Consider the following 4,633-nt stretch of genomic DNA (forward strand, 5'->3'; position numbering starts at 1 on the left):
GCTAATAACTGAGAGTTCAAATGTCCATAAAACTTCAAGGATTCTTATTTTAGTAAGACAGAATACAGAAAAAGAGTTCATATTTTCACATGGTGTAACAAATGCTCGGAGATCCAAGTGTAGGAAGCTATGGGAGCACAGAAGAAGGCACTAAAATCACACCAATATATTTGATGACTGTGACTATATATAAATTTGTATTTTCTAGATTTTTTTATAGTCATGGAATCACACAGTATATACTATTCATTGCCTGGCTTTTCTTTTCTCAGCACCATTACTTTGAGAATCTCCAATTGTAAATAGTTCATTTTGATGTTGAATAGTAATCTCTTTAATGAATAGATCATCATTTGTCTTTGCTCTATTGATGGACATTAATGAACATTTCCACTGTTTTCAATTCTTAAAAATAAAGCTGCTATGAAATTCATATACAAGTCCTTGTACGAACATAGGGTTTGTTTCTCTTGGTTAAATGCCTAGAAGTAAAATGGCTATTCGTGGAACTGCAAAATATTTTGCATTTAAACAAAATTTCAAACTATTTTCCAAAGTGGTGGTATCATGATATATGCCAACAACAGTTTAGATTTTTTGTTGCTTCTCAATCTAGCTCAGACGAAGTACAATTAGCCTTTATAATTTTAGCCATTCTAATAGATATGTAAGCATGTCTCATTATGATTTTAATTTGTATTTATTTAATGTCTAAATGTTGATAAATTTGTCATGTGCTTATAAGCCATCCATATCCTTTTGGTGACATGTCAGTTCAATAATTTTCTTCACATGTAAAATTGGATACTCTGTTTGGTTATTAGTATGGTTTTTTATTTTTATTCATTTTTTTAATAATCAGAGTTGATGTCCATTATCAGATATATAATTTGCAAATCCCTTCTCCATCTTTAAGGTTTCTCAATGGAGCTTTGATAGCTGTGTCTTTCAAGAAATATGCTACTTCTTTCCTGGTACACGGAGGTATGACTAGAACATTATCAATGTTGACCTTTGCAAAGAAAATCATGGCTTAAGATATATGTAGTCGGCGGTTGTTGGGAGTTTTCTGTAATATCAAGCATATCTAGTTAGTTGATAATTTTGTTCAAGTCTTACATATCTTACCAATTTGATGACCATTTGTCTATATAATCTTAAAATAAAGGTGTTGAAATTTTTTTTTCCATTTCTCTTCTAAGGTAGAAGTTATGATTTTTTGTTCTTAGTTTTTCCCTATATATCCCCAAGTCTGTTATTAAGTATTAAAAGTCAAGAATTATTATACTCCCTGATGAATTCATCCTTTTACTCTTCTGTAATTTTGACTTGATCTTTATGTCTGATAATGAAATTTTCTTTAAAATCACTTTTCATTATCTTGATATAACCACCAAAGTTATAGTGTGATTAGTGTTAATATAGCATATTTATTCTTTTACTTTATAAAGCACTTCTATATTTAATCCTGAAAAAAAAAAAAAACAGCGTTTTAGCTCTGGAAGCATCTTTCTAAATTATCTTTTCTTTTTTTTTTTTTAATGAATCAGTAGCAATTTTTGTTAAGGGACCTAAACTGAAAGTAGGTTTAGAAATTTATTTATTTATTTATTTATTTAGTAAGAGATTTTATTTTGTTTATTGACAGCGAGAGAGAGAGAGAGAGAGAGAGAGAGAAGCGCACAAGTGGTGGTAATCACGTGCAAAGGGAGAGGAAGAAGCAAGTTTCTTGGTGTGCAAGTAGTCCCATGCAGGGATGGATCCCTGTACACTGGAATCATGACCTCAGCCAAATGCAAACATCTGCCTAAACAACTGAGTCATCCAGGCACCCCTAGAAAATTAAAAAAAAAAAAAAGACCTTTTAAAAACATTTTGTTTGATTCTTTTTTTTAAATATTTTATTTATTTGAGAGAAAGAGAGACAGGAAGAGGAACTATAAGCAGGGCAGAGGGAAAAGGAGAAGCATGTTTCCCACTGAGCAGAGAGCCTGATGTGGGGCTCCATCCCAGGACCCTGGGATCATGACCTGAAAGGAAGGGACACTTATGGAGGAAGCCACCCAGACACCTCTTTTCTTTTCTTTGTTTTTTTAATATATGGCAGCTGATGCTTCCCAGCCACGAGGAGCATATTACCCATTGATTAAATCTTTGATAACAACCTATTTAAAAAGGTGTGTAAATATATACTTACTCAGATTTATACACTTTGTGTTTTCTTCATAGTTTGGGGCTGGACCCAATGGTCAAAACACTGCTTCCAGTCTTTGCCTTCCCATATTTTGATACCAGGTATTTGGTCAGCAAAGCAAATTAATATCAAAATTAATAAGCCCTTGGCACCATATCTCTGGAGCAGGGGTTGATCTTAGCCAAGGCCCAGAGCAGTTGACCTCCCCTCGCTAGTGCTATAGCCCCAAGGACTAGGTCCCTGCCACCAGAACTCAGTCTTACATGTTATGCTAAGCAGACAAAACCAAAACAGGAAAGCTCCCACACCTTTCACTGGCATGCCTCATCTCCCACTCCCTCGACGTCCAGGCAGTACCAGATGCCAGGGAGGGGTCTTGGTCCAACATATGGCAGGGAAGGAAGCAGCCACGAGCAAGTACCTGCCTATCTGTGCCTTTCTTTCATGAGCAGGTTGTAAGGAGGAGGAAGAGGAAGGGGAAGAGAGGTGAACTTCAAGGGGTGAAGGCCTCAGGTAGGCAGCTGGCTCCTGCCAGTAGCAAAGAGACAAAGGAGAAGGCAGTGAGACTTGCAGGGAGGGTGGGGGGTAAGGGTTACAGCTTATGACGGAATATGGACAGGAGTAATAGGGATACTAGTCATTTGAGTCCACCATTGGCAAACTGGGCTGGGTGTCAGGGCAGATAGGCCTCCCTGGGCAACGGCACATGAGAGAAGGTGGACTTCTTCTCTGAGGAGCAGGTGGAGCTTTGGGTGTTGGGAAAGCATAGACAGTATTGTTCCAGGGCCAAGGACAGGTCCGGGTACTCCTAGTTGTAGGACAAGGCCACAGTATGATCCAGGTCTTCTACCGGCAGCTTGAAGGTACCACATGCCAGCCACCCCTCATTATTGTGTATAACTCTCTGGTGCACTTATTGGCTTATCCATCAAATGACTCCTTCAGCAGCTTGAAAACCACCTCCACAGGCACTCCAGGATATGGGAGTCTTCCAGAGTTAAGATTTTGCACAGGATCACCCCAAAAGACCAGAAGTAACTCTGGTGGATGTAGATCTGGTCAAACATGGCCTTAGGGACCATCCACTTCACAGGCAGTCCACTGTTGGTTGTCTTTTTATAGTAACTGATGTGGTGATATCTCTTGCAAGGCTGATGTCTGAGATCTTCATCATGTTGTCCTTTGTCACCAGCACTTCCCTGGTGGCCAGGTCTTGGTGTATGTACTTCTTGGAGGCAAGGTACTCCATGCCTCAGGCTACCTGATAGGCACAGGATACCAGGTCCTTGGAGGAGAGTTGCTCTGCTGCATTGTGGCTGATATTGTAACAGTACTCCAGGTCAGGAGGCCTCTGGGCCTGCAGGTACTCCTGTATGTTGTCTTTGGAGGCATATTCCGTGAGTGTACGAAGGACCATCCTGTGTGCAGGACCCAGCAGGTTGATGGTGTCCTTGTGCTGTCCAATCATCTTCATCATCTCCATTTCTGAGATTAGGTTTGACAGGTCTTTCTCTGTTGCATCTGACTTCAGCATCTTCACAGACACTTTAGTCAAATGGTTGGATTTGTCTTTGTCCAGCCCAATGGCCTCCTCCAACACCACCTGCCCAAAGTAGGCCTGTCTTAGGGGTCTGCCTAAACTGCCTACAACCAACCAGTCTCAAGGCAGTTATGAACTCTAGATTATCCTCAAAATCTAACCACAAGCTAAAAGTTCTCTTCACTAGGTCTCTGTCGCAAGTCTAATTTTCTTATCTTTCATCATTTATCTTTTTCCAATTCTTATTTTCTGTATAGTTTATTTTGCTTCCAGGTGTTTCCCCTGGTTTCTGTATGCTGTTTCATAGGGAAGAATTATCCTGTCATAAAATTATTTCTTGAGCATTCATTACATCTCTCAGTTAAAATGGGTTCTTTTATGGTATTGGTTCATTTGGGTTTTCTCAAAATGGGAAGAATTTTCAAAATGGTGTTTTCCTCAAAGTTCAGAGTATGTCTTGGCCTCATCTTTACTCTTTTTGAAATTCTCTTTTCAAATTCTTGTCCCTCTTTTTATCTTTTTAAATTAAAATGTTTTATTTTTACTATTCTTTTATTTGAGTATAGTTGATATTCAGTGTTACATTGGTTTCAGGTGTTCAAAATCTCCATACATTATTCTATGATCACTACAAATATAGCCACCATCTGTCACCATATAACACTATTATAATATCATTGACTATATTCTCTACACTGTCCCATATCTCTTTTTAAAATCTCTGATTTTTATGTTTTCTGTTTTTTCAATTTTCGACCATCATTTTAATTGGTTACTTTAATAAAATATGCCTGATTACACACTCTTTGATGAAAACCATAGCATTTGATTTATAGTAGTCTTCTTCTTTTTTTTTAATTAACATATAATGTATTATGAGCCCCAGGGTACAGGTCTGT

The sequence above is a fragment of the Mustela putorius genome, unplaced genomic scaffold (assembly GCF_011764305.1).
Source record: "Mustela putorius furo isolate JIRA1106 unplaced genomic scaffold, ASM1176430v1.1 tig00000089_pilon_pilon_pilon, whole genome shotgun sequence".
NCBI lineage: Eukaryota > Metazoa > Chordata > Mammalia > Carnivora > Mustelidae > Mustela > Mustela putorius.